Source organism: Macaca nemestrina, chromosome 5 (assembly GCF_043159975.1).
Source record: "Macaca nemestrina isolate mMacNem1 chromosome 5, mMacNem.hap1, whole genome shotgun sequence".
Classification (NCBI taxonomy): domain Eukaryota; kingdom Metazoa; phylum Chordata; class Mammalia; order Primates; family Cercopithecidae; genus Macaca; species Macaca nemestrina.
The window spans coordinates 24,267,663-24,294,467 of NC_092129.1; the positions used below are offsets into that span (position 1 = coordinate 24,267,663).

Sequence of the window (26,805 nt, forward strand, 5' to 3'; positions counted from 1 at the left end):
CCCTGTATCAGAGAAATCACTGGATGAAATTGTATGCTGTCTTGTCCAATTATAAGACAATCAGTGTTGAGAACACCTTACAGGCTAAAAGGGAGAGTTAACACTTCTGTTCTTTTACCGGTATAGTTTAGTCCTGCTCTTAGGAAAGTAAAACATGATAAGCCACAACAAATAAAAATCCTACTGCTGTTCACTGTCTTTGCCTTCTTCGTTCTTTTCTCCTTAGTTGGTGCCAAGGTAATCACCTAATACACAACGCCCAGGAGAATTATGCTGACAGGTCCTGATGTTCCACGTCTGCGTTTTCGTTGAAGCTGTGTAGTTATGTCTGTGGTCAAATGGAGATATGCTGTGAGAGATGCTGGGTGGCGTTTTTCAAAAGGGAGTGAAGATCACAGCAGCCACTTCTTGCTGACTATCAGGGGAAGGGAAAAGAAGGAAAATGAAATGAAAATGAAAAATGGTAGTTTTTTTCATATAGTCATATTAAGGTACTTTTCTAGCTGTGGTCTCTACACATTTAATCACATCCAACTAGCTGATGAAATAAAAGCTCTCCTCCCTTGGCCCCATGCTAATTATTCTTGTTAATTATTTTTTAATTATCTTTCTATCACTGCTTCTAGAGTAACTGTCATAATTTCCACCTCAGAGGCTCCAGATATGACATACCTATAAACGTAGTATAAAGGATGGTGGCTGGGTTGTGAATGCTTTCAAAGGAAACACAGAAGAGAAATCAAATCCAACCCCATCTTTTGCCACATTAGCATGGCCAAGGCTTTCAAAATGCTTCTGTTAATTATTCATTATAGAAACACATACACACTAAACCCCTCAATTAGTTGAAGGTTCACATTACGCAGTTCATATCTCCATATTTGCAGGGTGTCTGACAACATGTTGGACAAAGCAGTGCTCAAACAGCATGTTAAATTGTCTGACGTTACTTGGGTAATTAAAACAGGGATAAGGTTGGATATTTGCCTTTAGGGTCCACCAAATAATATCTAACTCTTTTGCAGTCGAGTGAAGCCATTAGCCCTATGCTAGGCACTCAGTGGTGGGGGGGACATAAAATTATTTGGTTTCTGTTCTGTATTCTGTTCTGTAATTTATAATCTCAATAGAAAGGCAAAATGTACATGTGTGACATTAAAAAATTTAAGGACTAAAGAAGTGGTGAAGATTGTAGTGCAGACTATCAGGACAAACTTTCTGTGAAGGACAGTTGGATGGGAGGACATAGCCAAGCATGCATATGAATTTCCAGGGCTTGGTGGTGGCCACAGACATGGAGTAGTCAGTGGGAAGATGGCCTGATTGAACTGAAGACTATGTGAGAAAATACCAATAGATAAGATAAATAACAGTATATATAAAATATAAGCTATGTAGTAATACAAATAGCAATACTTATAGCAATATGTATAGCTAATATGTAGCATATATATCATATGACATGTTATATACTTACACAGAATATCATTGGTTAAGTTCCTTTCCAAAAGCCTGAAGTCCTTGCAATACTCATAATACAGTTAGCTTTTCTTATCTTATATGAGGCTAACAAATTGTACCTAAAGTCAGCCGTATCAAGATCTGGGTGTTTGTTTCTCAGAAAGACAGATTTTGTATCATCATCACAACTGTATCACATGATAGAAGTCTCTTGCAAACTCCTTATCCAGAAATTGGGCCAGCCTGCAGTTTCATTAATATGGCTATGAAAGATTGGGAAGAACCTGTCCCTTAAAAATAATTCATATTAAATAATCAAGGTTGATTGGATAAGCATCTCTTCCAATCATTTCTAAGACAAGTTATAAAGGTCTGTCCTCCCTACTCCGTTAAAACAGGCAATGAATTGAAGGCAGAACCCTCAGTGTCTCCCCTCAAAGAGTTGGCTTATCTGGTTATGCTCAAATATATGAGAAAACAGATAATCTTTCAAATAGAGTCTAAAACAATGCTATTATGTCTGAATGTGTTGAAATGACTGAACAGTAAAATAACACTTAGACTGGTTTTCAAATTTTTTATGTTCCAAAAACCATTAAAAAGTTTTGTAGTTTTTTAGAGTCTGATATTCATTTAACTATATAAGAATTATGGAAAAGAAATGCATTAGCCAAATTGGATGTCCTAGACCAGAGGATGCTGCTCTGAGTGTGAGTGTGTGTGTGTGTGTGTGTGTGTGTGTGTGTGTGTGTGTATTATCTCTTCTGCCCTGGAAACTAGACAAAGAATTAGTGTTTTAGTTCACATCTGGCTTACATCTGGCTATCCCAAATAACTAAAGTGGGTGTCCAGGCAGACTGAAATCCCCGCATAACTGCATTCTATTCTTCCCTATCTTACTTCTCTGCTTGGATAGTCTAGTTGTGGTAGGTGCTTAGAATTACTTGTAAATCCTGAATCAGGAGGATGACCATCTGGCACGCCAATCACCATCTAGAGGACCTGGAAGTGTCTGCCCTGTTGTTCCCAGCAGATTTGTGCTCACCCTCAAACTTGCATGGGGCAGGGGCAGGCCCATGAAGAGCATTGTGTCTCTGTGGCATCAGGATGGTGAATACAATCCAGAGAAGTAGGATTGAGGGTGAGGGAAGGGGAGGCTGAGTATTAAATAGGCAAGGTAGGAGTGTAGCTTTTTGATAACATTTGGGTATTTGGACACATGGTATATTGGCCCTCATTGGTATCCTTACCCTGGGATGTGCTCATAGTAGGGGAGACCTAATCTCAGTTCTGCAGATGAGTATATTGAGGTTAAAAGGCATTAAATTAATTGTCCAATGGCTGATAAATGACAGAGCTTGAATTTGAACATTGATCTATGCTGACTTTATAATCTGAAATTTTGGGTAAGGTTGAGGCAGTTTACAGAGGGAGCACCTTGAAAAATGGAGACTTATGTAATAAATAAAACTTCCTGCAGAAGTCTTAGGAGAAAAGAAACTTGTGAAAATTTTGTCCTGGAAAGATCCGTCTGGTGGTATAAATGGTGTTAATCTCAGGTGCATACAAATTGGCCCTGGTTCTTAATCTAAAGGCGTCCAGAGAATTGTTTCTTAAAGCTTGATTCATCAAATGCTGATAGTTTTTACCCATGTGAACAACACAAAAAATGTTCTCAAAAATAAGAAGAGTAGGAAATTCAAGGTTAAACTAAGTAAAATCGTAGCGCAGAGTCTTAGATTTACCTGTTTGGATGTCTGTGGAGTACTAGGCAGAATTTCCCCAAACTACTTGCTGATTGACCTGTTTTTTTGTGGAACACTTTGTGGAAGCAATGATTAAATGCCCCTTTGCTGCAGACTTTTCCACTGGAGAAAGTAGAGGCAAGCAGTCAGATGGCTGCTCTGTCCGAGCCACAGTAGCTGAAATTAATGGTTCCAGCATCTGACAAGCACCTGGGCCTCTAGCAAAGGAAGGAAAGACTGATCCACACTGCTCTGCCACATTACATTGATGGTCCTGATAGCCAAGAGAACTGATGTGAATAAAAACATAAAAATGCTTACTTTTGTGGGTTAGGCATCTGAACTTTTCATATATATGGAAAATGAACTGGAATGTGATACCTTTACTTTTATATTTCTGCATTGAGACAAATAAGAGAGGGAGTAATAATCCAAATAAATCTGGACAAAGTTAAACAAGAAAAGGAAATGAAAATTATTGAGTGTCTGTGCCTGTAGGCTGGGAGTATTATAAACAAAACACACAGCATGGGCGATGGAAAAAATTATGAGATATAAAGATTTTATATATATAAAAGGTCTTACTGCTTCAGGATAACAGAAAAATTTAAAACATTATTATGCAATGTGTTTGCAAATAGAGTGATGAAGGAGTATAAATGGGAGGATCATTGACTAATTTTCACATAAGAAGAATACATTTAAGAGAGAAAGTTAGGTTTTATAAAAGCTGTATTTTTTTAAAAATAAAGCTACTAGGAGTAGGTATATGTTATAGACCTCTAGGACAAAAGAGATAAGTCAAAGAAATATATGAAATGATAAGGGAGCAATGGAAGATAACAAGATTAGACTTAGTACAGATTTCAAACTCCTTATTGTGATGTGTGATTTGTCAAACTTTTGAGACAAGGTTAAAGTGAGGGAAAAGGACATGATGGATTTTCTAAATGGCAGATCATAGATTCTTTTAATTTGCAAAGTCCCAACTGACAAGGGCTGCTCAAGCCAGTCTGGTTAGGGTGAAATTTTCAGTTTAGCTATAAATAGATTTCAAATACTCTCATATACATCAGGAGAAGTGTAGATCAGTGCAAACTTTTATGGGGTGGCATCTACCAAAAGAAAATATTCTTTGTACTATGCAAATGAATAGCAGTGAAAACTGCTCCAACAGTTTCTGATGTTCCCCTCAACATTCAGTATTATTCCAAAGCAATGTTAGCTGGGATTGGGTAAAACTCGGTTACTCTGCTATTCCTGAATTCTTCATGGCAACTGTCTTGCAATTGAGTTCATCCAATCTTAGGAAGTCCCCGCTTGAGCATCAGGGTCATGGTAAGTAAGTTTTCCTGCAGAGCCCCTGAAATGAAGGAAATAAAGGAATGAAATTAAAATAGCCATGTAAATAACGTATAAAGTAATAAATTAATCTTGGATGTCTATATATGTGTAATTATGAACATACTGTTGCTTTTTACATACTCTTTACACAGTAAAGCTTGTTTATTAACAATCCTATTCACCTAGGATTGGCCAAATCTTTCTGGATCCTAGGTAAATGGGAGCCAAATTGCAGCATGGTTCACAATGTATCTCTTCCTCATCCTCCTTGAATTGTATTTCTGGCTTGGCTTTTTCCATAAAAGATCTAGCTCTGAAAATATCTTGGCTCCGTGGCCCTGCAAGCTCCTTCTTCATTTGATTTAAGCTTTAGTATTGTTGTGCAAGTGTGTCTGCCTTTCCTACTGTTGCTGCCTGTGCTAGCCGTTTGCCACTGCTAGCCTTTTGCTACTGCTAGTACTTTTCATTTACTTCTCTTTATATATGTACTTTCATTATACTGTGGAGTTAGAGATAACCCAATTCAGTCAGGAAAAGTCACAAGCTTTTCTTTTACCTCTTTCGTTAATTTTTTCTAGCCTAGAATTATGTGCTACTTTTTTGGAGCACCAATTTGTAGTTTTAATTAGGTTACCAATTTAATAATTTTCCCCAAATAAATTTCAGTATTTGATTGCAAACCACACATATTCTTTGACTGCTTAATATGGGCCAAGTGCTTAGTAAAGTGCAAGAAGAAAATATCTTCCCTTTCAAACAACTCATAATCTAGTGGAGGGACTAGAGGTAGGCAGCTGTGTAGGACTACAGGTTGAGGGCTGTCGTAGAGGTTTCTATTTGGTACTATGTAAGTCTGGATGAAAATGGCAAAGCAAAAAGAAGTCAGGGAAGGCTGTATAATGAAGATGAGGTTTTAGTTGAGTCTTGAAGTTATAAATTATTAGAAAGGTTGAGTTTAGATTTCAGCTCTCCTGATAGCTGTGATCTTTTAGCTATACCAGTTACAATTTTTATTTTGTAATATGTTAAATTCAAAAGACTTAAGTTTAAAGATATCAAGCCTGCAAAAAAATGGGAGATCATTTATATGTAATAGTAGGGTTTTTCAAATTTTGTCATTTATTTTCTTTTGTTTTCCAGTATAAGAAAAGATAAAATAAATGGAAAAATACAAATATTTTTGTTTATTTTCTAGTGGATATTATATGCTCCATTAACTCTCTTTTCATTACCCTAAACTATCTTGTCTGTTTTTTTTCTTAATTTAAGCAACTGACCTAACTTTCACTTTAGAAAACCCCAGCTATTGGCATTATCTACACCATAACTGCACCAGAGCAGCTTAGCAGTGTTGGAGGAAGTGTGTAGAGGGAAGTGTCTACATCAATGCTTAACAGTCTGTTTTTCTGGTTGCCTCATTCTCTTACTCTTTACATAAAAATGTATTCTCCTTTATTTTCACATCTCCAATAGCATTTCCCTTGCTCTCCTTTGGCTTCCCATATCCTAAGCAGATTATATCTACCTCACAGACAAAACTGAATGATCAGATGGGACTGGCCTCATATCAGATCCTACACATCTGAGCTGTCCTCTACAGTTCCTCTAACCTCTGGCTTTCTTGTTTTAGAGGATCTATTTAATCCTTGCACCATGGCTTTGGAATCTATCATTCCCACATTTTTAGGAAACTTATACCATGAATTATACTTTGTTTCTTGAATTGTTTCAATCCTTTATCACTCAACTGACTGTGTCCCATTGTTTTTATAATATACTCACAGTACCTCAATAAAAATATGTCATAACAATTACTCTCCCCTGCTTGTAGCTATTGCCCTATCTCTCTTCTGTTCTCAGACAAACTGTTAGAACAACAACAGCAGGCTGGGCACTATGGCTCACACCTGTAATCCCAGCACTTTGGGAGGCTGAGTAGGGTGGATCACAAGGTCAGGACGTAAAGATCATCCTGGCTCACACAGGTGAAACCCTGTCTCTACTAAAAATACAAAAAATTAGCTGGGCGTGGTGGCGTGTGCCTGTAGTCCTAGCTACTCGGGAGGCTGAGGCAAGAGAATTGCTTGAACCCAGGAGTCGGAGGTTGCAGTGAGCAGAGATTCCACCACTGCACTTCAGCCTGGATGACAGAGTGAGACTCTGTCTCAAACAACAACAACAACAACAACAACAACAACAACAACAACAGCAACACAACAACAGCAGCAGCAGCAGCAAACTTATTTATACTAGTTTTTGCTCATTCCCTCATTTCTCACTCATTAACCTACCTGATAAACTTTGGCTTTGTGTCCCCACCCAAATCTCATGTTGAATTGTAATTCCCAATGTTGGGGGAGGGACCTGGTAGGAGGTGATTGGATCATGGGGGCAGATTTCCCTTGCTTGCTATTGTCATGATAGTGAGTGAGTTCTCCTGAAATCTGATGGTTTAAAAGCGAGTGGCACTTACCCCTTTGCTCTCTTTCTCTCCTGCCACCATGTGAAGATGTGCTTGCTCCCCTTTCGCCCTTCTGCCACAATTGTAAGTTAGCTGAGGCTTCTCCAACCATGCTTCCTATATGGCCTGTGGAACTGTGAGCCAACTAAACCTCTTTTCTTCATAAATTACCCAGTGTCAGGTAGTTCTTTATAGCAATGTGAGAACGGGCTAATATACTACCCTAATCTGGATCTGGCCCAATCACTCCACAGTGAAACAGCTTTTGGTAATGTTATCAACTTATTGCAATAGATATATATTTTTGGTTCTTATCTCATGTAACTTCTCAGAAATATTCTATCCACCTGACAAGTCTTTCCTTTTAGAAATGCTCTCCTTGGCCTCTGTGACACAACATTCTCCTGTTTTTTTTTTCCCTAACTCTCTAGCTTTTGTTTATTTTCTCATCACAGACTTATACTCTTTCTTTAGTTGACAGAATCTGGAGTTCCTCAATGGTTAGTCCTAGACAGCTTCTTTCCTGCTATGTTCCAAATGTTTACTTCCCCACAAATTCATATGTTAAAATCCTAAACTCCAACGTGATTGTCTTAGAAAGTAGGGTCTTTTGGGAAGTGATTAACTCGCAGGATACTATTTTATTTGTGCCCTAATAAAATAGGCTGAAGGGAGCTCCTTTGCCCCTTCAACTATGTGAGGACACAGCCAGATGGCATTGTGTGAGAACCAGAACATGGACCTTACACAGACATTAATCTGCCAGTGCCTTAATCTTGATTTTTCCCACCTTTAGAACTGTGAGAAATAAATATCTGTTATTTATAAGCTACCCAGTTTATAGTATATTTTGTTATAGCACTCCAAATGGACTATGACATCTTTTCACCTTACATTCTTTTTCCAGGCTGTTTCACTTATATCCATGACTGTTATTTTAGCCTATATGCAGAAGACTCATACATTTTCTCTTTACTAAAATCATTACTGTCAGTTCCAGATTCATGTATCCAATTCTTGTTTGATATCCCTCTAGTGAGCCTCAAACTCAACGTAATAAAAAATTGAACTCAATATTTACCCCCTTCTCAAAATTTGATCATTTTCTCACAATACCAAGTCAATGAATGGTACCAACTTCCATTCCCTTGTTCAACTCTGAGTTCTAAGGGCCACACTTTGACATCTCCTTTTCATTTGTATTTGATACTTACTCTGTGTTCCTATTTTTTTTTTTAATTTCTTTCATTTGGATTGTTAAAGTAGTCTTTTTTTCTCCACTCTAAAAAAATATGTTTTTTACACTGAAGCCAGAGTGATCCTCTCAAAAATCCAATATGATCCCCTTCTTCTTCCTTTTTAAAAAATTAATTTGTTTTATTTTAAGTTCTGGGATACATGTGCAGAATGTGCAGGTTTGTTACATAGGTAAACATGTGCCATGGTGGTTTGTTGCACCTATAAACCCCTCATGTAGGTATTTAGCCCCACTGCATTGGCTATTTATCCTGATGCTCTCCCTCCTCCCACCCCCTTAATAGGCCCCAGTGTGGGATGTTCCCCTCCCTGCGTCCATGTGTTCTCATTGTTCAGCTTCCATTTATAAGTGAGAACATATGGTGTTTGGTTTTCTGTTTCTCTGTTTGCTGAGGATAATGACTTCCAGCTTCATCTCTGTCCCTGTAAAGCAAATGAGCTTGTTCCTTTTTATGGCTGCACAGTATTCCATGGTGTATAAATACCACATTTTCTTTATCCAGCCTATCATTGATGGGTGTTAGGGTTGATTCCATATCTTTGCTATTGAATATTGCTTCAATGAACATAAATGTGCATGTATTTTTATAGTAGAATCATTTCTATTCCTTTGGTTACATACCCAAATAATGAGATTGCTGGGTCAAATGGTATTTCTGGTTCTAGGTCTTCGAGGAATTGCCATTCTGTCTTCCCCAATGGTTGAACTAATTTACATTGTCACCAACAGTGTAAAAGCACTCTTATTTCTCCACAGCCTTGCCAGCATCTGTTGTTTCTTGACTTTTTAATAATAACTGTTCTGTGGCATGAGATGGTATCTCACTGTGGTTTTCATTTGGATTTCTGTAGTGATTGGTGATGTTGAGCTTTTTTTTCATATGTTTGTTGGCCACATAAATGTCTTCTTTTGAGAAGTGTCTGTTCATGTACTTTGCCATTTTTTAATTTTTTTTTTGATTTTTTTTCGTGTAAATTTGTTTAAATTCCTTGTAGATTCTGGATATTAGACCTTTATCAGATGGATAGATTGCAAAGATTTTTCTCCCATTCTGTAGGTTGTCTGTTCATTCTGATGATGTTTCTTTTACTATTCAGAAGCTCTTTAGTTTAATTAGATCCCATTTGTCAATTTTTGCTTTTGTTGCAGCTGCTTTTGATGGTTTTGTCATGAGATCTTTGCCTGTGCCTATGTCCTGAATGGTATTGCCTAGCTTTTCTTCTGGGGTTTTTATAGTTTGGGGTTTTACATTTAAGTCTTTGATCCATCTTGAGTTAATTTTTATATGAGATGTAAGGAAGGGGTCTAGTTTCAATTTTCTGCATATGGCTAGCCAGTTCTCCCAGCATCATTTTTTGTTTGCTTCAAAAATATAGTATTTGTTTTAATAACTAGAGTAGCAAGAAGAAAAAAATACTAAGTGGAACTACATGTTTAGCAACAGAGCTGAATAATTATGAATATAAAAAATGCTATTTGGAGAAAATATATTATATTCATTGCTTGGAACAATGAATAATACTTGTATATGTGGGAAAGACAGAAAAGTAAAATAGCTTAAAATAATAAGGATATAGACAATTACTTTTTATTTTTAATTTTGTAGAGACTTTTATTTTTCCTTACAAACTGGGGTAGTTAGGAGATCCGATAATAGTTACTTCGCTTTTATTTAAATAGGGAATCCTTTCCCTGTTGCTTGTTTTTTCAGGTATATTGAAGATCAGATGATTGTAGATGAGCAGTCTTATTTCTGAGTTTCCTTTTCTGTTCAATTTGTGTATGTGTTTGCTTTTTTTTTTTTTTTATCAGTACCATGATGTTTTGGTTACTGTAGCCTTGTAGTATAGTTTGAAGTCCAGTAATATGATGCCTCCAGCTTTGTTCTTTTTGCTTAGGATTGTCTTGGCCATATGAGATCTTTTTTGGTTCCATATGAATTTTTAAATAGTTTCTTCTAATTCCATGAAGAATATCAATGGTAGTTTAATGGGAATAGCATTGAATCTATAAATTATGTTAGGCAGTATGGCCATTTTCATAATGTTAATTCTTCCTATCCATGAGCATAGAATGTTTTTCTGTTTGTTTGTGCCTCTCTGATTTCCTTGAATAGTGGTTTATAGTTCTCCTTGAAGAGGTCCTTCACTTCCCTTGTTAGCTGTATTCCAAGGAATTTTATTCTCTTTGTAACAATAGAGAATGGGTGTTCATTCATGATTTAGCCTCTGCTTGCCTGTTGTTGGTGTATAGGAATGCCTGTGACTTTTGCACATTGATTTTGTATCCTGAGACTTTGCTGAAGTTGCTCATCAGCTTAAGAAGCTTTTGGGCTGAGATGTTGGGGTTTTCTAAATATACAATCATGTCATCTGCAAACAGAGACAATTTGACTACCTCTCATCCTATTTGAATGCCCTTTATTTCTTTATCTTGACTGATTGCCCTGGACAGAACTTCCAATACTATGTTGAATAGGAGTGGTGAGAGAGGCCATCCTTGTCTTGTGCCAGTTTTCAAGGGGAATGCTTCTGACTTTTCCACTTTCAGTATGATATTGGCTTTGGGTTTGTCATAAATTGCTCTTAGTATTTTGAGGTATGTTCCTTCAATACCTAGTTTACTCAGAGTTTTTAACATAAAGGGATGTTGAATTTTATCAAAGGCCTTTTCTACATCTAGTAAGATAATCATGTGGTTTTTGTCTTTAGATCTGTTTATGTGATGAATTATGTTTATTGATTTGTGTATGTTGAACCAGCCTTGCATCACAGGGATGAAGCTGACTCCATCACGGTGGATAAGCTTTTTGATGTGTTGTTGTATCTGGTTTTTCAGTATTTTATTGAGAACATTTGCATCAGTGTTCATCAGGGAAGAAAGGGTATCAGCTCTTCCTTGTACTTCTGGTAGAAGTCAGCCATAAATCCATGTTTTCCTGGGCTTTTTTTGGCTGGTAGACTATTTATTACTGCCTCAATTTCAGAACTTGTTATTGGTCTCTTCAGGGATTCAGCTTCTTCTTGGTTCAGTGTTGGGAGGGTTTTTGTGTTCAGGAAGTTATCCATTTTGTCTAGATGTTCTAGTTTATTTGCACAGAGTTGTTTATGGTATTCTCTGATGGTTGGTTGTATTTCTGTAGGATCAGTGGTGATATCCCCTTTATCATTTTTTTTCTTTTGAGATGGAGTTTCGCTATTGTTGCCCCAGGTGGAGTGCAATGGTGTGATTTCGGCTCATCGCAACCTCCACCACGCGGGTTCAAGTGATTCTCCTGCCTCAGCCTCTCAAGTAGCTGGGATTACAGGCATGCACCACTACGCCCGGCTAATTTTGTATTTTTAGTAGAGACTAGGTTTCACCATGTTGATCAGGCTGGTCTCGAATTCCTGACCTCAGGTGATCTGCCTGCCTTGGCCTCACAAAGTGCTGGGATTACAGGCATGAGCCATTGTGCCTGGTCCCCTTTATCATTTTTTATTGTGTCTATTTGGAGAATCCCCTTCTTAAAATCTTTTATGCTTTCCCATTTCTAATTTTTAATAATAACTTTATTAAGATAAAGTTTATGTAATATAAAATAGACCCTTTTAAAGTATATATTTCAGTGCTTTATGGTATATTCACAGAATTTTGTGATCCTCATTAGTATCTAATTTTAGAATATTTTCATCATCCCCAAAGAATCGTCCTACCCATTAATAGTCACTCTCCATTCTCTCAGCTCCGCTCAGCCCCTGACCTCTACTTTTTGTCTCTGTGTATTTGCCTACTCAGTACCTTTCTTATAAATGAAATGATACAGTTCCATTGCTTTTTGGATAAAGGCAAAACTCCTTAACTTTGACTCTAAAACTGTACAAAGCCTGGCCCCTAATTCTTCTCAGGTGTCATCTCAAATTATGCTCTTCTGTAGTGTCTGGATTCCCTTCACACTGGGCTTCTTCCCTCACTCCCCACTTTCCAGGCTTCCTCTGAGTAACAGCCTTTGCACGTGTTGTTTCCTCTCTCCCTCTCTTATCATCTAGTAAACTCTGCCTCATTGTTCAGCCAAAGCCTAAGTGTCCTGTTTTCAGAATAGCCTCCCCTAACTCCTCTGAGTGTTTCCAATCTTCCAAGTACAGGATCTGATAGTACCGAGTACTTCTACTGTGTAGCATTGCCAGAACTGTAATATCCATTTGCTTTTTGAATTATTCAAACAATGTCTTTTTCCTCTGGTCCAAGCTCCATGAGATCAGGGACCATGTCGTTTTTGTACAGCATTGTAGCCCTAGAGTCTCACAAGTGGTAGTAGAAGCCGATTAACGTTTACTTAATAAATCACGTAAGTTTGGAATAAAAAGATTTACAGAAAATAGGTACTGACATTGGGCTGATTTTAGAAAGAAGAGGAAAATACAACAAGCACAGTAGTAGTGGGAGGATACAGCAAATGTTAATGGGGTTAATATTTCTGGCATCCTGGGATATACTGTAGCTTATATTTCTGTACCTTCTTGCCTCTCCTTCCTCATCTATAAAATGAAGATTACATTTGCCTTTTTATGTCCCAGACTAATTAAAAGACTCAATTAGTAATGTATTTGAATAAGGTTTTCAAACAAGTTATTAGAAAGTGTTCTATTGGCCAGGCGTGGTGGCTCATGCCTGCAATCCCAGCACTTTGGGAGGCTGAGGCGGGTGGATCATGAGGTCAGGAGTTTGAGACCATCCTGGCCAACATGGTGAAACCCTGTCTCTACTAAAAATACAAAAATTAGCCAGGCATGGTAGTGCATGCCTGTAGTACAGCTACTCGGGAGGCTGAGGCAGGAGGATTGGTTGAAACTGGAAGGCAGAGGTTGCAGTGAGCTGAGATCATGCAACTGTTTGCCATTGAACTCCAGGCTGGGTGAAAGAGCAAAACTCCATCTGAAAAAAACAAAAAAGAAAGTTTTCTATTAAATCATGAAGAAATCTATATTAAATAAACTGATTATAGTGTATAAAACCAGATTATGTGAAAAAATTGGAAGAATGACAAAAATTTCCTCATTCTTGTCTGTAACATACATATTTGTTAGTTATGAAGATTAAATCTCTTTTTATGATTGAATGTGAAAGGCACTTTGCAGTTTTATCAAAAAGAGGAGGAGTGATTTGATGTAAGGCAAGAAAGATGACATCTGTGACAACAGGGTTAGGTAGTAGCCAAAACAATGAATCCTGGCAGAACTCCTTGAGAACATAGATATGATGAACCAAGAAGATGTTCAAGGTGAGTTTGTCGAGTTGGAGTAATGTAAAGTTTATTTAGGAAGAAAAAAGCAAGTGATGTCTATGGAAATGGGTGTTGCATTTGAAAATAACCATATTTTAGTTTCACATAGTTGATTAAGTAAATTATACCACTTTAATTCAATATTTCTCTGAGTTCTATGTATTTACTCATCAGTGGGTCATGTGGGATATTATGTGGAGACCAATCTCCTTAACACTAGAGAGGAGGAAGATTGGCTTTAACACTAAATACAGTGCCTGTATATAAGTGTGTTACATACATTTATGTGTGACTTCTATAGGCTTAGCATTTGATTTGGTTATATATGCCAAGGAGAAAAAGATCATTTATGAGTGCTTAAATTCCTAATATGACAAAATTTTAGGAGAGATAAATCATCAGCCATCATTGTGTTACAATCCATGGAAGGTATGGCTTTTTATGGACTCACAGCTGGTTAGAGGCAGGCGCAGACCTACAGCACAGGTATGGGATTTCCAATCATTGTTTTTTACTACTCACTTTCTTCATTCCTAAATGAAGGAGATTTTCAGCAAACAGAAGAAAAATGGTGGAATTGCAGCAAGTAAATATTCTTGGTGGATGAGGAAGATAAGTTATCTTATTGGTTCCATTCCATTTGCAACTATCTCCATTTTTAGCTGTATTACCAGAGGTTGACTTGTTTACATTCTCACCTGCAGACCAGTGTTTTAAAAGGGCGCACAATCTGGTTCCAGCAGAATTACCCTTTCAGTATAGGGCTACCATGAGTCAGTTGACCATGTTAACCAGGAAAGATTTGGGATAAAGCGTTGGACAATATATAAGAGTCTTTGGCAACCTTGTTCTTCTTTGTTTTAATTCCAGTAAATGTCAACATGTATTAGCTAAAGAACCAAACAAAATAATAAGAGTGTACTGATCTAATGGTAACTGAGGAATAGATTATACTGTTCAAGGACAGTCAATATACCAGGTTGTAAATATTTGATCAGCTGTTGAACCATGTTAGGAGGAACTTTTTTAAAAAATCAATCATCCAGACACTATATAGTTTCTCTATTATTTTGATGTTTACTTATATGTGATTACAGTCAATATACCAGGTTGTAAATATTTGATCAGCTGTTGAACCATGTTAGGAGGAACTTTTTTAAAAAATCAATCATCCAGACACTATATAGTTTCTCTATTATTTTGATGTTTACTTATATGTGATTTAGTGACAAGTGCCTTTCCTATACATTTAATGCCTGCAGTAGATGTCTTTATACATATGCTTATTGTAGAATGAGGACTGTAAGAATCTAGCCTTTGTGAAGGGATGAAACTGAAGATCCATCCATGTTTGAGGCGACGAATATTCCAGTTACCCTGATTTGATCATTACTTCTTGTATACATATTAAAATATCACATATTCCCCACAAATATGTACAACTATGATATATCTATAAAAAAGTTTCAGTCAAAAAAAGAAATAGAGTTTAAAAAATAAATTTCGAAAAATTTTGACTTTATGCAAACCCCTTGATAGCTGCAGAATGAGGGAAGCATTCAGAAGAGGATAATAGGAGAAGAGAAGTGGTATTGCAGGGGTACACCTAAGATATGAAGGATAGAGATGATGGTAGTGTGAAATTGTCTTGGCGTTTGTATTCCCATGGGCTATATTTTTAAAAGTAATATAATTGTTTTTTTGAATTTTAAATGTCAATATTTATATTGCCCCAGAAATTGTATCTTTGGTAACCATTTAAACTCAATATAGAAAAAATCAGAAGTCAATCAAGGGTTTGAAGACGTACAAAATTGTTCAGAATTATTTGGAGTAATAAGACAAATAAGCATGAAAATCATTTTAACAGTTAACCTTTAATTTTTTTTCCAGCTTTGAAATCATGTGATTCAAGACACCCATGTTAGCATTTATTTAAAAATACATAAAGAAATTCTTAGGAGTTGGGAAATTTGTCTTTGTTTTCTTCTTTGAGCTCATATTTCCATATTTCTCTTGTAAACTTTTACCCTAATGCAATATACTTTTATATTTCTGAAAGTATTTTATTGGTCATCTATCATATATCTCTGCAACAAAAGTATATGTATAAGTTAAAATTTAATTATTTTTAGTTTTCTGACAATAAGATTTTAATTTCTTCCATATTTAGTGTTATGAAAATTATTAGTAGTACATAATTGATCAAAACAACATAATATAAATTTTGATAAATACTTATTAAAGGTAAAAAGTAAGCCATACTGAAAATGAATCCCTTAATAAAAAGAATAGCCTATTCCTGGACAAATATTAATTATTATCAGGTTGAGGTGAGATTCAAAATCAATTATATTCATAGTTTTATATTTTATATATATGTAAGCACTGAGAAAGCTTGTTATCATAAATAAGTAGATAGAAATGGAAGGAATTTTAGTAGAACAATGTCATTCAATTATTTGAACTCCTTCCAAGTTATGTGCCAAAAATCCTTCTAGTGATATATCATCAAAAATATTTTAATTATCTATCAGCTGACAATTCAATTAAGTTCCCTTCCATTTGGATCCTGATTTGCGAAATGATTTGTCACCCTGTTATTAGGGTTATTTTCTTGCTCAATTTATAGAAAGTATATTAAAAAGGCTTTGTTGAGATGTATTCAATAACTTTTATTAATTTTGGTACACATCTACTAATAAGTGCAATAGTTTTGATTAAATGCTTTCTTTTCATGCACTTTAAATAAACTATTGTCAAAATCTCAGGAATACGGGATTAATTTATGGAAAATATTTATCATTTACCTATTTGGCAAAGCCCATCATCATTTCAAACCAATCAGCCAAACAGATTTACTGTCTATCAGAAAAAAATCTGACTTCATTTTTTAATTCAAATACAGGTAGGATTAATACGCATCTTCATGAAGCCCTCTCACATGAGAATTCTAAGATAGAGAGTCATAACACAGAGCCCTGATAAGACTTTATTGGTAGGATGAAATAAAGCAATTTTTGAGTTGTATAAAAGATAAGCATCTTGGGTGAACATGTCTTAGGATGCATAAAACAAAAGTAAAGAGATATTAGTCCTAGTCAAGGATACCTCTAGATTTCATAGAAGCTGGGATCCCAAGGCTGACAAAAAAGAGGTAGGCACATCATAAAACCAGATACTCTTAAAGGGAGATTAGGTCTTAGAAATAAGCATGTGACAATCTGAGAGTAAAATCACTAATTATTTGTGGCAGATGTCTGGAAGAACATCAAAACAGATGAAAGTGAGCAGAGAATTGTGAAAAAGACTGCTACAGAGACACAAGATGAACACGGAAGAGACAAGCCCACTGTTTCACTATGTGCTGTATCACTTGGATGAAAGATACGACTCAATTTGACCTTTTTTCTTCCATATTCAAAAGCAGGAAAGTTACTTTTCCAGCTGAAAAAGTAGAATTAAAGTCTGAAATATGCTAATCTCTTTTACAAGAAATCATCTTAATTTTAATTAAATTATCCTATAGTTTACTGAAAGGATTTACAAACACAACTGCAGAATTTCCCTCAGTAATGTTTAAGAAATAATAGTGAATATGAATGGTACCACACTAAGAGACTGACAATTTTCTAAAAAATGTATCATGTCCTAAAAATTGGGTGTTGATATACTTGATGTTAATATTACAAACTTTTTAGAACTAAAAACTATAATAGTTGACTTATGAACTCTTAAAAATTATATCTTGTCTCTCTCTTTCTCTGTCTCTCAGATCAACCACAATCTCCAGATATAAAACACAGGGAACCAGGGAACCAGATACCAGCTCAAGGAAGGATGAGTTTTCTTAAAATTTACAGTGGCCCAAATTTGGACCATCAGTAACAACCGCATGTTCTCAATGTATGTAGTGGACTGAGGCCAAAGCAGAACCACCACCACAGTCTGAAGAGTCCTTTAAGAAATTCTCTTATTGGGCGGGGTTGGGATTAAGTGATCTCAAATTGCTGTTTTAATCCTTAGTTCCTAAAATTCTACACATCTGTCTTGGGTGAATGGAACAGACCAGCTTACAAAACACAGATCCATTTCACTGTCTTCTAGGTTTCACCCATTATTGGTATGAGATGGCATGAGGTCCAGAGGAGTGTGGAAGCTCATGTGAGCATCGTTACTGAGGGTAGAGGACTTGCTGTCTGCACACCCTGGGCTGTGTGGTTCTCAGAATGAGCCACCTGGAAGGTCGATCCAAGCACATGAAGACTGGATTTTCTGGTGTCAAGAGTATCCTCTTTACTTTGGGTCTCTGGCAGGCCCTTATTCCCTTTATGGATTTGGAGGTCAGGACTCTTTTGGAAGTGCCTGAATCATTGACAAAATCTAACCTTTTATTCTTGTTTTTGCTTGATGCTACTACGTCTGTCCCTGACTTCTGCTGAAAAGCTAGTTGTGCATTTCATTGATCATTCCTTGTGTAGAGACCTGTATTGGCTTTATTAACAATGTGTTTATGGCCTTTAGTTTCTTCCTTATGGGAAAGAGGAACTCCAACTTCTCTCAACATTTAAATATATGGACAATCTGCCGTATTCTCCCTCTCCTTCATGGTGGAAAAAAAAAAAAGGGTGTTGAAGGGTTTGTAGGAATTCATTAGTTTTCCACAATAAAAATTATTTGAAAATTGCAGGCCGTGATAGAAGCAGGTATGGAGTTCCTTACAAGATAACTCTAAGAGGTGTGTGTGGGTGTGTGTGTGGGGGTGTGTGTGTGTGTGTATGTTGAGATGCGTGGTTTCAGGCCTGCATTGAAGTTATATTTTTGTGTGTGCTACAGACATTACAGAGCAATCTCTTAGTTTCCTTTATTTACAAACCAGGAACTTCAGCTGTTTTATTAAAGACTGGATGTGAACGCTGAGGTGCTTTGCCAACACAGACATCAAAGGGACACAAGTGCACTTTTCCCATATGTTTTAGTTAGTTTTTCCCTGCATGTCTGATATCAGTCAGAGAGAGTGCTAGAATATAATACCTCACACCTTGAAGATTAAACACCTTCTCAGCTGGTATTTCTGTTTTGACTTCATTTGCTGCCACCTTATATCATAAGCACCTTGCACCATGTCATAGACACTCTTGGTTTGGTCTGTGCAATGAGATTGTGTTTTTCAAAAGCTTTTTTTTTTTCCGCAAGTAAGTAAACTCTGCCTGATCTTTGACGTGAGCTTAGTCACTGAATGAATAGCTTCGTTGGACAACGAGATAAGATTATAATAGAGTCTATAATAATGATGCCAATCACAGATGGCAGGAAGGGTGTTATTCTTAGACTGCTGTATTTGTAAATCTTGCTAGATTTCCCATGGCTTAATCTCAAAGTGCCACCTTGTCAGTGATCGAGGTTTATATTTTAAGTTCCCAAGAAAAATATTCCAGAAAGAGCATCCTACTCTTCCTTACTGTGTAATAAATAAGTTCCAGGAAGGTCTCACATCATCTCAGGAATTACCCAGGGGGCATTTTTACTTCTTCACCTGACCCTGTAACAGGCAGGCAGTTGTCACATTCACTTATACGTAAAATGATTCTTACTTGTATTGAAGGTTATGTATTTATTTGCTGTAGTTTTATTTTTACCTAAATTGGAAGCACATATTCTGTTGTGGGCCAGGGAGTTGGAGTATGGAAGCTCAGGGGTTAGGGGACAGGCCTATTAGGAGGAAGCAGCAAGTCTAAGGACCAACTAGAGGTGAGATATGAGAACTTAGACTTGGAGGTACGTATTAAAAGGACAAAAACAAAAAACAAAGTGTTTCTAAACATTCTTAACTTCTTGGATTTGGTATCTTCTTAAGGGCAAAACACTAAGGCATAGAAAAATCAGAATTCATGTTTCGTTTGTGTTATATCTTCAGAAAAGTTTTATGTTTTTATCTCAGAAAGTGGCTTCTCAAATTTTGGTTTTAAAATTTTCTGTCTACTTCCATGTCCCTTCTCTATACATCCCTGTGACTAAAAAGCAGAATATGTGCCACTGTGTAGCTAGAATAACAAAGGAACTGTGGAATGTTCCTCTGTAAAGAAATGGCCTATTTCAACCATGTTCCTATAGTCTATGGTCTGAGTGCAGTGTCCTCTCCAGATTCAGTGTTAAAATCCTAACCTTCAAAGTGATAGAAGTAGGTGGTGGGGCCTTTGGGAGGGATTAGGTCACGGGGGCAGAGCCCTCATGATTGGGATTAGTGCCTTAATAACAGAGGCCCAAGAGAGAACCCACTGCCCTTCCATTATGTGAACACACAGTGAGAAGTCACTGTCTATAAACCACAAAGCAGGCTCTCATTAGACATAGAATCTGCTGGTGACTTGATCTTAGACTTCCCAGGTTCCAGAGCGATGAGAAATAAATTTCTATTGTTTATAAGCTATTCAACTTATAGTATTTTGTTACAGCAGCGTGAGCAGACTAATACGCTACGTAAGAGCTGACTGTGAGAATGAGACTCTAAAAGCTAGGAATGGTAGCTTTATAAATTACCACTTAAATGAGTACTAGCATTTGAAAGGAAATTTTAATGAGGTGGTAAAGAAACTATCATCAAATTTAGACTTAGAACATCAGATTAGTTTGCTCAATCATTGCAGTTTAAAGATAAACAAAATAAGCCTCAGAGAAATTGCAAATTGTGTCACAAGTTTTGTTGAACGAGTAAAATCCTGGTCTCTTGAATGTCATTCCTGGGCTTAGTTGAGTACACTTGATATCTCCTTTAATGTAACTATTCATACCCAAATCTACCTATTTTGTAATAGATAAAAGATTTTTTTCAAACCAAAAAAATGCCTTTAATCACGTTGTTAGTTGTAATAAGGTAGCGACTAAAATCTAATACATGACTGTTTTCTCTATCAAAAAGAGTTCTGAAAGGTTAACCTCATATAAAAGAATAGCATATTATAAGATGTTTTATTTTGTGTTGTAATTTTTAATTGTAAAAACGTTCACGGCTATTCTCATGTATTTTTTATTAAAAAAAACTTGCAAAGTAAGTGACTATTAGCTGAGTTTTACAGATAAGAATCCTGAAGGTCGAAATTTAAAAGATACATTTAAGATAATAGGACTAAGTCTCATACACAGGTCTTGGTCTTCTGACTCCAAATCCTATGTTTCTTTCATTATCTCATAGTTTTCTCTTTAACGGATAATTGACCACCCTCCTTTACGTCCCTTGGTTATCTCTTATATTGCATTTCATTTCAGGAAATAATAATGAGAATCTTAAAACCAAACAAGTTGTAGTAGGGAATTTCTAAAATAATCCTGCAACTGAGGAAACACATCTAGAAAGACTAATATGGGGAAGTGTACTGTTCTGGCAACTAGGAGGGACAGAGGCATTGAAATGCTGGAGTCAGCTCACACAGGCTCTCAAGAACTGACAAAATTTCAGCAATATTGCCGTTAAACTTAAATTATATAAACAAATTGAACATTATGTTAAAACAAAGGTAATAAATACTCAAGACTTGTCCTTTTATACTACATGTTACTCTTATCTATGCTATTGGTGTTATTTACATCTATTGTGTCTGTATGTATTATACGTATGTCTTATAATGGTATGCTGCTCTTCTCAGTCTGGTGTGGGTAGTTTGAAATTGATCATGATGGAAATATTAATATTATAAAAGTCATGAATGCTATAAATTATTGTTTTCTTCATTATCTAGACTTTAAAATTATGGACAAAAATGAACAATATGGATTAATCTTAAAATTGTGTTGTGTTTGTAGCTGTTACATTGGAAGTAGCACATAAATGTAAGAAAATATTCTTCTAGTATTGGAAAACTCATATAATTTAGCAAAGTAGTTGCACACATCATCGAAAGCTGAGTGAAATCTGACATGTATCTTTGTTGTTTCATTGTAGTCTCTTTAATGTAAAATAAAATATCAAAAACATTGATATCAGAACTATACTCATTTGTCAATGATATGAGTGACATTTTTTCTAATGAGATCATAATTAAGCATTTATAGACAGTCCGATTTAGTGGCCCTATGGTTGAGGATAGAATGAAAAACAAATTGATAGTGAAATCCACTGTCACTACACTATAAGAAACAGAAAGTCACACTGAAGTTAGTGGTATGGAATACACAGTGAAGATTATTGTATCTTAAATATTTTATCATTATTTTTCTAAATTTGGCACTACATATTCTTAAAGCAGTAATATTTATATAAAATGTTTTTTTCCCTTTAGAGAACCAGTTGAACCACTGGATAGGGAACATGCTGTGTTGGAAGATGAGAGCCTTTGTAGATGAGAGGATACCAGAAAATCCATGTATGTTCCTTTGTAATTCTCTTAGAACAGGAGTTCTGCATATGTATAATACTGGTTTTATGTAATATACTGCCGGTCTTTTCCTACATTGAATGGCGAGGGACCTTTTTCTACTTGTGGGGCCTCAGCTTCAGATGACAGAATGCATTTCACGTTATAAATAAGTCACCAACTAACACAGACAATTGGAGGACAAAAAAAATAAAATAAAATAAAACCTCTCATGAGTTGCAGATAAGCTTGGGGTCTTGGCCCCAATATTCTACCTCAACAATATATTTTCTTTCATTTTCTTAGTATCTAGTACATAGCTAGTACATTGATGCTACCTTCTAGAACTAAGCACCACAGCTCCGGTACATCTTTGGATTCACAGAGCTCCACTTCACTGATGTGACCTTTCTAGAATCAATCATAGTTAACCTGTATTTTATTCTATTTCCTTTGGGTTCTGTATTATATTCACATTACTGTAAGAGTGGTTGTCAAGGAGTTAATGCCATTTTTCTCTCCAGGTAATATACATTCACATTAAGATATTCTTATTCTCTGTTTGTGCTTTAACCACAACTGATAACTCAAGGGCTGGGATTCTAAGCATTGTGGCATAATGGTGGTGACGGTAAATATTTAATAAATAATTTTTGGTTGATTGATAGGATGCCCTTCTAGACTCTTTAATAATACCACTGCCAACTTCTCCTGTACTGTAGGCCAAATTAGTCATATGATTACCTCTCCCTTTTCTCAGCTTTGGAATTAAAATTAATTTATACAAAAGCCAAAATTGCAGATTGAGTATCCATGAGGTTTCTGGTGAAGCTGTTTTGAGTTTTAGAGCTGCCTTCCTTTGCCGTGCATATATGCCTCATTGATTTTTATTTGGTGTTTTGCTTATACTACAGTTAATCAAATTTAAGTTCCATTTGTAAAGGCCTTGATGAGACAGCAGAAATGCCAAAAAGGGAAAAGAAATCATGAGATCATGGTCTTTTGACTTCTAATTGAAGAGTGGAGGTTAGGTATCAATTGAATGAAGGGATATTTTGTAGTCCCAAGAAGCTTGCTAATGAAATAGCGGCATCTTATTGAGAATATATCTTTCCCTTTAAGCCTTCTATGACTACTAAAATGACTTAAATAGGAACATGTATGAAATGACTAACTAAATATGAGCATCTCAGAGAAAGGTGGGTTAAGTAAAGGAACTTTGTAGTCAGGGTGCCTGGCATCCAATCCTAGCTCTGCCTCATCCAGAAAATTTAAAAATCGGATATTATTTTTAGTGTACTCACTTTGTTGGGCTGTTTTAAGTATTAAATAAGATAATAAATATAAAAGGCTTCGCAAAATTCTCACTCACAGATTGTGATGGCAACACGTTGCCAAAAGTAGGATTTCTGTGATGCAGAATATCAACAAGGCAAGTTGGGCACCATTTTAAAGGTGGGGAATTTCTTAATTTTTAGGCTATAAAATGACATTCTTTGTAATTTTAAAAAATGATGGTATTTCATGAAAATATTTTAACCAACTGCAAACAGATTTAGCTATATTAAAAATGATTTGTTGAATTTTAAAGAATTTCTCAAGTATTTTTATTGTTTGGAACTTGTAAAGATGTGAAGTATTGAATTACAGTGAGAATTCTTTCATCTTTGTCATTAATAAAGTATGAGATGGAAATGTTGTGTTACAAGAGATCACTGAGATATCGGGACAGTGTATCATATCTCAGTGGAAGGTTCCGGTATAATAGTGCTGCAGTCAGTCACAGGACATGATTTCATTCCAAATCCAGCCTAAGAATTTCCATTTTATATCTGGGTGTTCTGTGAATTTACACTTTCATCTGATTAAATGTTAACAGTAGCTTACAGGAGTATTCTGTAGCTACTCCTGAAAGATTGATCTATCCTTTTTATTAGAAGTAATTTTCTATATTATCAAAAGATAATCATTCACTTAAACATCAAGTTTTCCAGAATTTACTTTTTAATCTTTGTCCTATTAACAAATTGTAAATGAGAGATGAATGCAAAGACTAATAATCAAGGCTCTCTTCTCTCATCTGGTGAGCCTCCCTTTCCCCGAGCCCCGCAGCAGGACAGTATCTTCTGTAATGTACTTCTTAGAAGTCTGCAGGGGTGTGCTGTTACACAGGATCATCTCGGAGGTCCAAGCAATTATGAAAATGCTGCTTTTGGAGATTTATGCAGCACGTTAGCATATTACAATCACTGAGAAGTCCTGCAATGTTTCTTTGGTCCAGTGTTTTCCTCTTTTATTGCATAATTTGTGTTTCATAAAACATGTTTTAGAAAACTTTTCTCTGGATTATAATTTTTTCATGCAGAAGCAAGAAAAAAAAACTAAAGTTACTTTTCACAAAGTTTTTAGAGTCAGTTTGGAATAAGAAGAATTGGGTTTGAGCCCTTGCTCTACAATTTTATAGCCAGGCAACATTGAATACATTATTTCATTTCTCCAAGTCTTGGTTTTCTTTTCTGTAAAAGCATGAAGTACCTAATAATTACCTACAGTTTTTATGAATATGTTGTCATGTAAGTTAACATAAGTGAAAATGATATATAAAAACAATGGATGATATTTACTGACTCAGATACTTCCCTCATAGATTTATTGGGCCTTATTTAATATGCACTCATTAATAAGCTAAGACCTTCAGCTTCTCAGTCCATGACAAATTGGAATTAGGAAAAACAGCCAGAAAGCTATTGGGCAGTTATTGAGCAGTGACAATGAGTGGTGAACCCAAAATAAAAAAGCAGACTGACTATTGATACATGGGATAATAGTCAATGGTTATAGTCCATATAGATATGGTTAAATGATTATTTAAAAGGGGATGGGGGAGCTGGGCACGGTGGCTCCTGCCCGTAATCTCAGCACTTTGGGAGGCTGAGGTGGGCAGGTCATTTCAGCTCAGGAGTTTGAGACCAGCCTGAGCAACATGGCAAGGCCCTATCTCTTAACAATAAATTAAAATAAAATAAAAGGGGATAGGGTATAATATTTTAAGGAGAAAACCACAAATGTGGATCTCTTTGTTATCCATGTATGATATCTGCCTCTTGTACTGAGATCAGGACATACTTATAGTGAGATCTCTGTATCTTTCTGCTTAATACAATTTCCTGTATTAGTTGATTGTTAATTTATTTATCTGAAGTAACTCTTTCCCTGAAAGCCCTAGATTACTAATGTTGTGCTCTTTTATTTTTTAAAATTTTACTGTCAACTTAATGTCTGATTGTTTATCTAGATATCTATATATGTTATATGATGTATAACTATTTGCAATTAAAGTATAGAAATAATATTTATTCACATGGAATATATTTGTCATGGAATATATCTTATTGAGTTTAAAAAGTAGTTTACCAAATAATACAAAACAATGTTTGTTTAAACAAATGTATTCAAAGAAAAAATTCTGACAGAAAAAGAATTAACAAAAAAATTAGTGTGATGATTAATTTGGGTGGTGAGTTTATGGCTTGTTTTTATTTTATTGTATTTGCTCATCTCTATGTTTCAATTTTTCTACAATGAGCATTTCATATCAATATGGAGTATTCCACACCAACATAACCAAAAATAAAACAAAATCTTTATTCCGATATTTCTGATGAAAACGATTGAGCAGAACAAATGGGAGGTATCACATAAAAGTCACTCGGGAGCAATAGTGTGTGTCCTCTTGCTGCCTGGATGCCTCTCTAGCCCTCTGCCTACCTGGCTGCCCTGAGCATCACAGTATCTTTGAGGAGATGATGGACTATTGCACTTCAAATCAATCAAATTCTTACCTGGATGAATTTTCTAAAAGATGGGAACAAAAATCTGAACAAAAACGGGAACATTAATCTTCCCATCCCCACAGGACTCTTCTAGAAGTTTCCAACTCTTACATTAAGTAGTGGAACAAAATAAATAAAATAAAAAGAAAATAAGAAATAACCTTGTAAAAGCTTGGTTATTATAATAAACTTGTCAACAGTTTTGTAGACGTAGTCTTTCATCTGGGCTCTTCAAGCAAACGTAACTAAGCTTTTTAATGATTATTCTGTATCGATGTGGTACTATCAGTGACACTGATAGGGATATAAAGTGCTCTCAGCATTCTATTTCTTATAGATAAATCTTGAAAAGTATAAGAAGGACTCATCAGATATTACCTGTGAGACACTCACACAGGTGAGAGTGTAACCCAGCAATATAATCCACCTGAGACGGCACTTAACTCCAGGTAAGAGATAAATGACATAACCAAGAATGCATATGGTTCTTGAGAAACTTTCATCATTCCCCTTTATTCATACTTTCTTTTGTCAGAGAAAACAAGATCACAGACTTCAAGTTTTTTTCTCATAGCTCCTATGGAGCACTCTGCAGTCAGCCATTGTGCTTATATTTAATGAGAAGGTGGAGGAAGACTCTTGGGTTTATATCATTATGAGATTATTAATTCCTTTAATATCCTTGTGATTTGCTGCACTTAGAAAATTGATAAATCATTTACGTTACACTGCTATGAAGCTTTAGGGGTAGTAGGCTAATTATTGGTCACATGTGTAGGAGAGCTTATTAATAGACATAAAACCATGTATCTCAGAATGTAGGTCATTTCCAAATGTAAGCAAATTATATGGTTGTATAATTTTAATAGAACAAATATTTTGATGACATTTATTGATTAGCAAAGAGGAGGTGTAAATCCAAAATCATTAAAAATCTTGTCTTAGGTTTCTTTGCAGAAGTTTCTACCTTTCTCATTCTCTTAAGTTTTATTAATATTATGCTGATGAGCCAGATCGAACATGGATTTTCAGTAGTAATGCTAGTTATAGCTTACTTACTTTGTTTTTCTGTTGCTTTCCTTGGATCTG

At 35.8% G+C, this 26,805-nt stretch overlaps 1 long non-coding RNA gene across 7 annotated transcripts in view; it reads left to right on the forward strand.

The window, feature by feature from the left end:
• The window catches only part of LOC105465510 (uncharacterized), a 297,782-nt gene extending 271,196 nt beyond the window's left edge, over nucleotides 1–26,586 (forward strand). For 4 of the 7 annotated variants that reach the window (XR_011623316.1, XR_011623321.1, XR_011623319.1 and 1 more), the window contains 2 exons: nucleotides 16,789–16,987; nucleotides 17,308–22,109. This is a non-coding gene — a long non-coding RNA (uncharacterized lncRNA). Of the gene's footprint in view, nucleotides 1–16,788; nucleotides 16,988–17,307; nucleotides 22,110–26,053 lie in introns of those variants that run through there. The other 3 variants (XR_011623317.1, XR_011623318.1, XR_011623320.1) reach the window with 3 other exon arrangements.
• The last annotated feature ends 219 nt before the right edge of the window (nucleotides 26,587–26,805 follow it).